Source organism: Bubalus kerabau, chromosome 9, assembly GCF_029407905.1.
Source record: "Bubalus kerabau isolate K-KA32 ecotype Philippines breed swamp buffalo chromosome 9, PCC_UOA_SB_1v2, whole genome shotgun sequence".
Lineage (NCBI taxonomy): Eukaryota > Metazoa > Chordata > Mammalia > Artiodactyla > Bovidae > Bubalus > Bubalus kerabau.
In genome coordinates, this window is record NC_073632.1 from 44891701 (window position 1) to 44905333 (window position 13633).

Below are 13633 nucleotides of genomic sequence, written 5' to 3' on the forward strand. Positions count from 1 at the left end.
TTTTTCAGTCATTTATATATTCTTTTTCATATTCCTTTCTGGTATGATTTATTATAGGATATTGGGTATAGTGTCCTGTGCTAGACAATAGGACCTTACTGTTTATTTTATATATAGAAGTTGTATCTGTTAATCCCAACTCCTAATTTATCCCCTTTCCATCCTCTCTTCCCTTTGTTAACTATAAATTTATTTTCTGTGCCTGTGAGTCTATTTCTGTTTGTAAATAAGTTCATTTGCATCATGTTTTAGATTCCATATATATATGTTATTCTATGGCATTTGTCGTTTTCTGTCTGACTTCACTTAGTATGATAATCTCTAGGTTCGTCCATATTGCTGTAAATGGCATTATTTTACTCTTTTTTACGGCTAAGTAGTATCCCATTGGATACATATACCACATCTTCTTTTTCCATTCATTCATCATGGATATTTAGGCTGTTTCCATGGTTTGGCTACTGTGACCAGTGCTGTAATGAGCATTGGTGTGCATGTATATTTTCAAATTATGATTTTCTCTAGATATACACCCAGGAGTGGGATTGTTGGATCATATGGCAACTCTATTTTTGTTTTTTTAAGGAACCTCCACACTGTTTTTCATAGTGGATGCACCAATTTACATTTTAATATACTAAATTATTTGAACTTAATCTTACAGGTGATGGGGAAAGCCTCACTGATTGGTGATCACTTGGTGGCATCACTGGATTTGTGTTGAAGAAAACAACTTTAAGGACTCAGTGCTGCATGGATAAGTCAGAAGAAGCTGGAAGCAGGGAAATATTTTAAGCAATAGGTTCGGTATGAGCTTTTGGTTGCAAAGGATAGAAATCTAAATTGATCTAGTTTGAGCAAAATAGAAAGTTGATTGGATCCTATAACCAAGTGAAGATGTAAAATAGGCTTTATATTTGGCAAAACTAATACAATTATGTAAAATTTAAAAATAAAATAAAATTTAAAAAATAAATAAATAAATAAAAATGACTGTAAGAATCAACGACCTGAGCACTATTTGGATTTTCTTTTTCTGTCTCTTGTCTTTAGTTCTTCCTGTGTCAGCTTCCTTCTCTCATGTGAAATTCTTTATTAGGCTTGATTTGTGACTACAAGCAGCTCTCTTCAGGGAGTTTCAATAATCTTGTATAAAGGCAAAGTTGGCTAGTTGGGTCATGTGCTCATCTATGGACAAATCACTCAGGCATGTGATGGGATATTTTGACAGGCTTGGAGCTTACCTGCCTATCTAATGCCTACTTCTTATTGAGAACAGAGCCCTGAGTTTGTTTTGGGATGTAGTGTGTCCAGCACCATGCAATTTATCATGATTAGTTTAAGCCAAGAATTACAATTTTATTCTATATTTTCTTCAATTTTTATGTTTGCATGTGTGTATTTTGCAACTGAAGATATCCTTGAAACCTACTTCATTCCAATGAGATTTCCAGGAAAGTACGCTGCATAAGTTTCTGGAAATCCATTTACTTTCTTGATAAAAATGATTGGAATTAACTGGGGCCCTCTTTCCTCCTCCTGCCTTTTTTTTTTTCTTGACCTTAGAACACATATATAATTTGAGTTGCAGGAGCCAACTGGTGACCATGAGTTAACATGCGTGTGGGAAATGCCAAGAGAATTACAAAAGCATAGACCCAAGTTTTTTTAGCCATTAAAACTAATGTGAGCAACTTCCTACCTCCAGCATTATTATTAGGTCAGAAAAACAAATCCTTGTTTGCTTAAGCTACTGTTAAACAGTTTTAATTACTTGCAACCAATTACCTTTTAAGTGTTATAGTACTTTTAGTCAAATACTTTGGCCATGGAGTAAGGTCAAGCGAGGAATTGACAACTGCCATTCAGAACACACATCTAAAAGGATGAGGGAGCAGAACCAGTTCCCCCCAAAGACAAGAGTGTGTGAAATTGTGATAGAAATTGTCTCTGTAGGGATCATTTTAAGTGAGGTGGAAAGAATGAGTGACAGGGTGAGCATGTCTCAAATATTCAATGACATATGTATGGAAGAGGAATTAGACTGACTTATAATCTTGGTGTCATTTTTATCTCAGAGTAAGGCAGAAACATAGGGAGACCCTAAGATTTTGAGGTAGGATGTTTATAACTGAATAACCGCCAGGGAGAAACGTTGAAGGTGAGTTTATCCTTAATTTTGTGGGATGTGGAGCTATGTTCTCTTGGGTATAGTGAATAGAGCTCATAGCCTATATTTTATCACTGCCTTTTTGTTGCTTAGTGGCTCAGTCATGTCTGACTCTTTTGTGACCCCATGGACTATAGCCCACCAGTCTCCTCGGTCCATGGGATTTCCCAGGCAAGAATATTGGAATGGGTTGCCATTTCCTTCTCTAGGAGATCTTCTCAACACAGGGACCAAACCCATGTCTCTTCATCTCCTGTGTTGCAGGCAGATCCTTTATCACTGAGCCACCAAGGCCGCCTCCATTCAATGCTGTCTGCTTGTGTGCAAGGACTGTTGTTCAGTTGCTAAGTTGTGTCCAACTCTTTGTGACCCCATGGATTGCAGTGCGTACACAGGTGGAGGGTGCTTGTTTGGTGGCCATGCTAAAGAGGAAGAAACTTATTCAAATTCTTTGCCACCTTTGACTATCTGATCTTCCAGATAAAAAATTTTTAGAAAACATAGAGAAAAAACCCTACATTTTCCAGGTCTTTCAACTTGTTTTCCATCTTTGTTTTCTTTTTTTAAATTTTTTGTTTTATTTTATTTTTATTTTTTTAATATCAATTTATTTATTTTAATTGGAGGTTAATTACTTTACAATATTGTATTGGTTTTGCCATACCTCAGCACATATTTGTGGTTGAGTGAAGAGTTGACTCATTGGAAAAGACTCTGATGCTGGGAGGGATTGGAGGCAGGAGGAAAAGGGGATGACAGAGGATGAGATGGCTGGATGGCATCACTGACTCGATGGACGTGAGTCTCAGTGAACTCCGGGAGTTGGTGATGGACAGGGAGGCCTGGCATGCTGCGATTCATGTGGTCGCAAAGAGTCGGACACGACTGAGCTAGGCTCAGGAGCTAGGTGCTCTGAGTTCAAATTTGACTTCACTTACTTATTTTGTGACCCTGGGCCAATTACTCAACATTGTGTATCTCAGTTTTCTCATAAGTAAAGGAGAAATAATAATAATAACAACAATAAGAATACCTATTTATATCAAAGGGCTGTTGTAAGGATTGAATAAGTTAATTCATGCAAAGTACTAAAAATAACATTAACTCACTAATGCTTTTCTTTCATTGACTTTTGCTATGTTTTATATAAAATAATTCACAGTTTAAAATAAAATTGGAAAATATTATTTCATATCTAGTATGTTTCAGACATTAGTAGACCATATACAGAATATTAACCTTGCCCACCAAGAGTTCATAGTCTACTTGTGGAGACGAAGTATAAAACTCACAAGAAAAAAGAACACATACAATTAGAAAGAGGAACGTGTATAACAGTGCAAGCAATGTCACATGGTGGTAACATCGTAAGGCAAATTATTGGGGTGTGGGCTTTTTATGTTTGCTGAATGAATTTGTGAAAAAACATTGGTAAAATTTAAGTGCTCATTTGATATCTCATTGTAATTGATGCTGGGAGATGGCTTAAAAGAAAAACCAAATGTGAAAGGTAAAATAGACAGAGATTAAGTTAGACCTAACATCTCCTAACGTATGAAAAATTACAGATTATGTGGGTCATTAATAAATAAGTAAAACATCAAGCAGCCTTCCAGCATTTGTGAAGAATTACTCTTGGAAACAGATAGGCTGGAAATATGGTCTGAGTTTATGAGAAGTTTATGTATATATCTGATCCCAGGCCAGGAACAGATTCCAAGCATGTCCACAGAGTTGGTTGCACATGTGAGTGTCCTGGGAAGCCCAGCCATAATTCTCTTTCCCTGAGTTGTTCAGTCTCTGGCTGAAATGCTCTTGGAAATGTAAATATGCCGAACACTGTAGAAATCAGAATGATTTATATGATTATTTTTCTGTAGAGCCGTGTTTTAATCTTTGTAGCAAATAGGGTTAGTATTTCTCAAGATTTGTTCACTCAATTCTGATTAAAGTTCTAATAGTGTTAAGAATCATTTACCTTTCTTCTAAGGCATTTTAATAGCTTTCACACTACTCAAAATCACAGCTTACTGTGCTTCTGCAAAAGGAAACAGAAAAATAAATGGAAAGAGCCAGGCATGAAGTCAGTTAAACTGGAGAGTCCAGCCCCTAAATTCCAAGTATTTTAATGGATATTCTTGTTTTTCTCTGTGTTTTTAGGAAAAACTTGCTATCTCGAAATCTGAAATCACATTAGTTTATAAAGGCTATTCTGTTAGAACTGGAGGTTCAAAAAGTCTTGGGTGAGAGGAAGCTTTTGAAATTCCACCTGCACAGAAATCTTTTCCACAGCCTGGCTGACAGTTGCTTGTCTCATCTCTAGCTGAGTCTTTCCCTTAACAAGTACCTTATTTCTTCTATACAAGTCCATTCTATGGTTGAATATCTGGTATCAAGTCTTCTATATACAATCCAAGTGTCATTTGCCTCTTCAGTCTCTGAATATTTGTAAGGTTATGTTTCTATTAAAACCAAATTATGATGACTTTGAGTATCTATGGGACTTTGTAAGAGTCCGAGTCTTTTTAGAAAACTTGGGTATATTTTTCATTGCCCCCTACCCACAATGGTGGTGTTTCATATATGTTCTCATACAGATCCAGTCTAGTTCTTGACTCTGCCCCTTTAATCAATGTGCTATGTTACTGGCTCAAACCCAGATGTTCCTTATAAAGTATCCACTCATTCAGGCCCAGCTGTCTGTTACTAATGATCACTACTTTGGAACTCCCATTTTTCCTTTGGCCATCCAACCTGAGTACAGAACAAAATCTTGATGTAGTTCTCTACAGCACAGGCTGTCATTTTCATGAAGATTTATCAACGATTTGGAATTATTTGCCATTAGGTATAGTTACCCTTGAGCCTGTAGGCCATGAAAGTCTCACAAAACACACCCTATGTAGCCCCTGGCTTTCTTCCTCCTGGCAAGATCAATTCACCTCCACCAGTTGGAGCGTCCTCGGGTCCCCCAATCACTAGGCCAAGACAGAAAAAATTCACCTTTCACACCACTCTCAGATCTACATTATTCTGTCCTCACACCTGCTTTTTTCCCTAGGTAATTATCCTGTGAGAGTCAAGGACAATTATGTTAATATGTAACAATCCAACATCAGTCATTTCCTAAAGTGTGAGTTTTCCAGTTTTATGAAATGTTAAGTAAAGGACCTTCTATCAGGAAAGGTTCTTGTTGGAATCAACAGAATGCAACTGTGGGTGACTTAGACAGGAAAGAAATTTGTCAGAGAGAAATCAGGTGGCTCTCAGAATCAGGCTTAGATAACAGTGACCTATGAGGTTAAACTGGAAGAAACAGTTCAGGCCCAGCTACAGTTGGGGTCTGCTTAGGAAGTTGCCCCCAGCACAGCCATCTCTGGACACTTGTTTTAGCCATCAGCATCAGACTCAGTCTTCTCTTACTTTTAGATGCTAAGCTAGTGCTATCGAATAGAAGTCCCCAGCAGAGTGACAGCATGTCTTCACTGTTCAACAAGTAGACACTAGTCAGGTGTAGTTATTGAGCACTTGAGATGTGGCTAGTGTGTCTGGAGATCTAAATTTTTAATTTTATTTGACTTTAAAATAAATTTAAATAACCACATGTGGCTATTCGTTAACTATATTAGCTCAGTCCTAATCTATCAGACCCTGTTATCTTGGGATCGTCAGTCGATTTTTTTTCCTGAAGCCACATTTCCAGGTGTAAAAAGAGCCACCTATATTTCTAATCCTTGACTCTCAGATCTCTGTATTTGACCTATGTGAAAAATAAATAGCATCCTCCCATAAGCATTGTGCATCAGCCATTGCACAGGGGTGGCATTAATGGGCTCTTCCAGCACATAACAAGGCTAGGTGCACCTAGTGATCAGATAATGATAAGATCAGTAGATCTGTCCATGCTCATAGGTCTTAGTTAAACATTATAGCTCTGAAGTTAGACTTTTTAGATTAGAATTCTGGCTCAGCCACTTGCCCACTTGGTGACTTAAGTGACTTCACTAAAGTGTTTGTGCCTCGGTTTCTTCATGTATATGATGAGACTACCCAACTCAAATAACACATAAATTCATATAAAGTACAGAAAAACATCTAATACACTATAAGCTCTCAGTGATTGTTGGCTATTATTATTATTAATGCTATAGATATCAAAATGATTTGCAACTAAAGTGGATACTAATCCATTAGAGACATGAATGGGTATGTCTATGGAGCTACTGTGAATCAAAACACAGACTGGAAAGTTAAGGTCAAAAGACATGATTAACTCAATGGCCTGACCTCTAGAACGGAAATATTTACCTTCTTAGTTGAGAATCTATCTTGTATTGTAAAATTATGCCTTTAAAAACAGGTAGTAATTTGTTTGATGATAAAACTTCTATTCTGTATGTTGAGAGATTAAAAAAAAATTGACTGCCGATTTAGAGTAGAGTGTAGAAACACAGACAATGAAGGAAACAGCGTCAATAAGATTAATCTGTGCTGACTCTGAAATACACATTAGCACCTTTAGGAATTCAGAGAAGGCAATGGCACCCCACTCCAGTACCTTTGCCTGGAAAATCCCATGAACGGAGGAGCCTGGTGGGCTACAGTTCATGGGGTCATGAAGAGTCAGACATGACTGAGCAACTTCACTTTCAACTTTTCACTTTCATGCATTGGAGAAGGAAATGGCAACCCACTCCAGTGGGTTGCCTGGAGAATCCCAGGGAAGGCGGAGCCTGGTGGGCTGCCATTTATGGGGTCGCACAGAGTCGGACACGACTGACGCGACTTAGCAGCAGTAGCAGCAGCAGCTTTAGGAATTATTCCTGTCGTTATAGTGAGGGTTTTTATTTTTATAAAAACAGAAACCAAAAATGTAGAAAAGAACTCCAACATTCAGATTACTACATGGAGCTTTGCAGTGGTGAAAGAAATTGTGCTTGTCCTATGTTTAAACATTTATTTCAGTCTTGAACTCTGCTTAAACTTCACCATGGGCCCTCAGCAGCCAGAGTTTAGAACCACGCAGTCCTGTTTTAGGCAAGCTTTTATTTTTCCCTTTGCAAAAAGAGAAGAAACACAATAATTCCAATCTCTCAAAAATGGTTTCTTTTGTTTTTCTAAAAAATTTCAAAAAAAAATTGAAGGAAGTATCTTGCTGTAATTTTTTGTGTGTATCCCTAGAAGACACTGTCTTATCTAGACAGCACAATTTTCCATCTGGTTTTAAAAACTAACAGAACTTATTTTAGAGAACTACCATATTAAAGGCAGCAAATGAAAGACTTATAATATGACTTATTCCACAGGAAAAAAAAACAACCTGGAGATTCTACTTCCTCATATGAGATCAATAAAAGTGCCCCCACGTGCATATGTATATAAATTTTGCAAGTCTTCCACACATGTGTTTTTCAAATGCCACTAGCTTGTAGAAAATAGCAAATCCCCTAGTTTTCTAGGAACCAAATCAATAAGATGTGGAATCTTCATCAGTCAAAAGCCAAGTACTTTGAAGTATTCATGCATACCAGCTGGAAGAAACATACCATTGCTATACTTAAACCTAAACACATGTACTGCATGATATTACTACTAAATTGTGTATATGAAGGTTCACAAATTCCTGGGTGCAACTATGCATGTTTAAGCAATTTCTAGGCTGATAAAAAGTAAAAAAAAAAAAAAAAAAAGAGAGAGAGAGACAAGTGATATCTAAATTGATGTTTTAATTTTTTTGTAGTGGATCTTCTAAATTAATATGATTTATGCTGAATACTTTAAAAATTGTTTTGAGTTGATTTCCTGATAATGAAGATGAGTTTTTCTCAATCCAGGTGCCTTGTGGTTCCATGAATGATGGCACTCATTTGTGAGACAGGTGGCCAAGGTGAGAGGTACTTTCATTTATGCAAAATTTTATTTCTGTCACACTAATATGTTCATAGTGTGAACCTTAAAAACGTTCACACTAATGCCATGTTTTACTCAACTGTATGCGTAAACCATATTGGAGAAGGAAATGGCAACCCACTCCAGTGTTCTCGCCTGGAGAATCCCAGGGATGGGGGAGCCTGATGGGCTGTCGTCTCTGGGATCGCACAGAGTTGGACACGACTGAAGCAACTTAGCAGCAGCAGCATGCATAAACTTCAAGCTGGAATATTTATATTTACTCACATTTTTCACAATTGTCTTTTGAAAGAAAAATTTACCTTTACACACAGAATATTCTGTTTTGAAATAGTAACTGCTAGAGTCAACAAAGTGTGTTCTATTAGGGGATCAACTTGTCCTTGTCCAGGAGGATAAAGGGTCAAGGGAGCTAGTGGAGAAGAAACTAAGGAGACTTGATTTGTCTCTTCTCTTCCACTGAGTGGTAATGAGGTCCCTTTCCATCTACTTTGTGTTAGAGACACAAGACTGTTTATCTCACTAGGGAATCTTCAAAAGACAAGGGGCTATTCTGGGAGAGCAGAGCAACTGATGGCCCTTTTTCCCTTAGATTTCTCTGGACATAAACTCCAAACATGAAACTTTCAAAGAAAAATAATCCTCTGAAACTGCATCTTATTTACTTACAAATCTCTTCTTCCCTCCTCTATCCCATCACTCATGGCTAGAACAGCCTCTTAGTACTGAAGGAAGGGATTGGAATGTAATTCAAAAGAGTTAATTCTCTGATGAATGAGAAACAGAATCTCAGAGGTTAATGAAGGCTTCTGGGGTTATTTCTTCTTGTTTTGGAAATAAAATAATAAGGACACATTATCAAAGAGAATTATATAAGCATGCTGCTAAGTTGCTTCAGTCGTGTCTGACTCTGTGTGACCCCATAGACGGCAGCCTACCAGGTTCCCCCATCCCTGGGATTCTCCAGGCAAGAACACTGGAGCGGGTTGCCATTTCCTTCATATTCTATTAAAATACAAAGGACCTGATAGAAATCCAACTGACCAAGAATCTTGCAAATAAATAGTAACCCTGGCAGCTCGGAGGACCAAGTCTAAATAGCTTTTGCGAGTACACACTGAGACTCTCTTCCTAAGACAGCTTTATACAGTTTTAGCTGTTAGGTGGCTATTTTCTTTATAAAATCACAAATCAAGTGTTTTGCTTGAATGTCTAATTAACTTATTCCTCTCCTTTCATAACCCACGTTTTCAAACACACATGCAAACACAAATACATGCCACACATAAGATTTGGTATGATACTGGTGTCACGTTTGAGTGTGAATAACTAATTTTGGGAATCATTTAGCAAATCCATCATGAATAATGTCTTAATCCAGAGGGTTTATTGTCTTTTTAAAATTTTTTCTTTTCCTTTTTTTTTTTTAAACACAAGCATTTAATTTCTGGTTTAAACATTACATGTTCTTGAGTAGGAATGAAGTGCCGTGTAGCCTTTCAACACAGTTCTGAGTGTTTGACCTACCCTAGGAATATCTCCCTACTCCAAAGGAAAGGGTGGTCAAGATATTAAATTTATTCTTTAGAGGGTTAGTTGAGGTTTATTCTCTATCTTTTCCTCCCATGAAAATCTCTGGTGTCTGCTACCCCATGCTGGGGACCAGTAGACAAAAGCCTGGTGGTGAATCAAAAGTTGCAATTCAAGCCCTGAGAGAGAATTTCTATTAAAATGGACAACAGATGTGAACAAAGGAAAGAAATAGATCAAAGATGTGAACTCCATCCATGAGATTATTTGCAAACACACAGCATGTAGGTTTTTTGTTATTTTTAACTTTTATCAATGCAAACTTCTGGGTGGAGGAGGAAATAACACCAAAAAAAAATAAAATAATGAAGGGAATAAGCAACCATAGAATAGAAAGAATCACGTCTATGGAAAAGAATGGAATTTAAAAGAAAACCTTTTTTGAGCACCTTGTTTATGTATGCACTGGAGGGGATGCTGAGTAGAAACGCTTATAGCTTGACATGAGCACTGCTTTGGAAAATCCAGAGTCCAGTGGAGAAGTCAAAATTAAAAAAATAGCTGTAATGTAAGAGAAATGCAAGAATCCCAGAGGATGCAAAGTCAAATTATTCATTATATATGTTGATATAAAACTTTGGTATCCTTTTAAGAATTCTGAATTGTTTTCATAATTAAATAATGACCCAGCAATGGTTAGCCCTTGCATAAGAATTGAAACAATTTGGAAACAACTCAAGTAATTGTTGGCTTTTATGACTTACTCTTGTGCTGGAGAGTCTGAAGCAGTTCTGTAGAAGAAACAGTGGAGGCAAAGGATAGTGAATTCTAAGCCAGTGACTTTCAGCGCCTTACCAGATTGCTACTTACACTTAGTCATTTCCTATAACCTCAAACTTCACAGCATCTCTCATTACTTCCTGACCAATTAGCATTCACACCACAAGTGACAATGCCTTTTATTTGGTATTTGGCATTCCCAACCCCAAGTAAATACTCACAAATCAGTACCTCTTAGTCCAGACTTCACAAGTCTTTGGATGCAATTTAGAGGTTTATTTTGAAAAGTTATTGGGTACTTGTTGACATAGCTTTCATTTTTATAATAAAATGTTAAGGCTGGTGACAGCTGTAATTATCTTAAAATAGTTTATAGCAGTGATGAATGGAAAGGCTGACGGTGCTTACTTCAAATGCTCACTATGCAGATATCAAAAAACTTGAGGGGAGAAACCACCTGAGTTAGTAGAAGAAAATGGGAGAAAGTATTGGGCTTGTCCTTTCTTTAAAAATTTGTTTTCATTTTAAGAAGCATCAAGTTTAAATACACTAACTGCTTATTTTAGGACCTTGAAAATGCTCTCAAGTCTATGGAATCATTTTGGAAGTCTCTTTTTTTGATAAGGATATTCATGTAAGTGTGGACTAAAAAAGATGCACAACTTGAGAGTTGTTAGTTAAGTTTTATTTGGGACAAAATGAGGACTGCAGCCCAGGAGAGAGACCTCAGATAGCTCTGAGAAACGGCTCCAAAGGGGCAGTCAGAGGAGGTCAATATATAAGATTTTGGTGAGGGGGGAGTTCAATGCAAGCACTTACTATACAAAAGGTTTTCTGTTAGTCAGGAGAAGCTGATGTCACCAGGAGGGGACTTTGTGATTTTCTAGATATGAAGAGGTGGAAGGATTGGAATCACGGAATCAGTTCTGAAGATATCTAACTATCTAAAGACCTGTTTGACCAGAGTCCCTTGAGCACAGAGTGCCTTACTCCACCCTGAAATCCCTCAAGGGGTGTTGGAGGTCAACTGCAGCAGCACAGAGTTCAGCCTCCACAGAGGCAGATGGCAAACACCATTGCTGTTCAGTCGCTGGCAAATGCTCTTGGCAAGTGCCGATTTGTAGTTGATAGGCAAGTGCCAATTTGTCATTGACATAAGGAAAAAGAAGTCTGTAGTTAAAACTTTCCTGAACAGCGATCTCAAATGGCAGGGATCCCAAACCAAGTCAAAAAACTGTTTCAAATTCTAAATTAGAAAACAAATTAATTATTCTTCAATTTGTAACTAATTACAGTGACTCTATTGTAGCATTCAATTGTATTTTTATGTGCTAATTTCTCTTTTATGGTAGGCATTCACACTAATATTATTCAGTAAAGAGCATTGCCCTAGGAGGTTAAATGATTGTAAAGGCTGCTTCTAAAATTTTATATGTCCAAAGTTAATTCACAAAGTGGAAGATAAATTTATTTTTGATTTCTCTTATTCTGAGTAGCTAGGGCTAGTAAAAACAGAGATATTTAAACAAATGGAAGAAAAATAAACAGTATGATTTTAATTTATTTCTATGTAAAAGTAGATTTTATTTAGAAATCATCTGTTTTGTGACACAGTTTCCAAACATATATTGTGGTAAAAGTTAAGTTCTTACTTTTAAGTAATGTAGCTTCATGGATAAACACCTTAATTAATTGGAAAGGGTAACATCCAGTTTTCCTACCCAGATAGAATGAAATAGGACATAAAGTAAAAAATCAATAGCACTTCAGAGTGATCAAATTATTTTCACAGTGAGTGGATGGATTCATGGCAAAGTCAGTTTTAAAAGAGATAGGCAGCTACTTAAGGTGCACATGAAAGGAAGTTAGAATGGGGATCCAACCTCACAACACAGTGATTTTAATTATTTGTAATAATGAGGGATGGACTGAGGAAGAGCCTGTATAAAAGAAAATTATAGAAAAGAACCCCCCCCCAACATTTCTTTTTCTAATCACTTTCAGCATACATCTTCTCACCATATCTTTTCAAAATTCCTATCTGCCTATAGGCAATGAAATTGTCCAAAGTCAGTGTAACCTGTTCTTTTAATCCTCTTGATCTGATGAATATAGCAATATATCAAAGAGAAAGAACCAGTTTGTGGGAGAGAAGCAACATTCTGGAGTAACATCTAATATGGATGATCAGTCCTTGAGAAACTAAAGACTAGTTATGCATAGTTATAAAGGGAAATTTGGAATGACAGGAATATCAGAAGAGTTTAAAGACCATTAAGAAAAGGTTGATGCACAATAGCTGAGTGTTCCATAACAGACTGGACATCGATGAAATGGGATGGTTTTATGCCTGACTGCTATATGTTCATAAATGAAGCAAATCACACCAAAGAAACAAATTGCTTTCCCTTCTAGTGGATATTGTGGGTCCAAAGCCTGGGTTCCAAAAAGTATATTTTCTTTTTCTCCAGTTCCACCTTCTCTCATGTCCTGCCTTGCACGTCACCCTTCAGAAGCCCTGAAGCATTCATTGTGTCCGTACTCTCTTCACCCGTGTCCTCCAGTACACATTTATGCCACACTAATCCTTAGGAAATTCTCTCTCTATGAAAAGCTTTCCTGTGTTTTATTGCCACCATTCATTTTTAATGTATGCAGTTCAGTCATTATATTATATAGCAAAATTTCCCTGATCTCCTATTTGAACTTGGTTGCATCTTTGGGAACTCTTAAGTAAATCCTATGCAATTGCATATATGAAAATATCATCCATTTCCTTGTCTGTCTTCTTAAGTAAACTTTTAGCATGTCTCATATAGGTATAGCACATAGTACAAAACAGTGCTCAGCATATATATGGTGAAATAAACCAAATAGAATTGAAAGTTGCACTGTATTAGAGTTTGTCAAAATGTTGTCCACTACCTGGTGGGTGTGTGCGTGCTCAGTCGCTTAAGTTGTGTCCAACTCTTTGCAACCCTATGGACTGTAGCCCATCAGGGTCCTGTCCATGGGATTCTCTAGGCAAGAATACTGGAGTGGGTTGCCATGCCCTCCTCTGGGAGATCTTCCCAACACAGGGATTGAACCCATGTCTCTTATGTCTCCTGCCTTGACAAGTGGATTCTTTACCACTAGCTCCACCTGGGAAACTCCTACCACCCTAGTGTAAGTAAATGTTAATTGATCCGTCAAGTCTGACACTTTTTGGCTTTCCTGGTGGCTCAGGTGGTAAAAAAAAAT

General features: G+C 37.3%; 1 long non-coding RNA gene across 3 annotated transcripts in view; it reads left to right on the forward strand.

The window, feature by feature from the left end:
* Window positions 1-1006, forward strand: part of LOC129619788 (uncharacterized) — a 287036-nt gene extending 286030 nt beyond the window's left edge. For all 3 annotated transcript variants that reach the window (XR_008698114.1, XR_008698115.1, XR_008698113.1), the window contains one exon: window positions 665-1006. This is a non-coding gene — a long non-coding RNA (uncharacterized LOC129619788). The remainder of the gene's footprint in view (window positions 1-664) is intronic.
* The last annotated feature ends 12627 nt before the right edge of the window (window positions 1007-13633 follow it).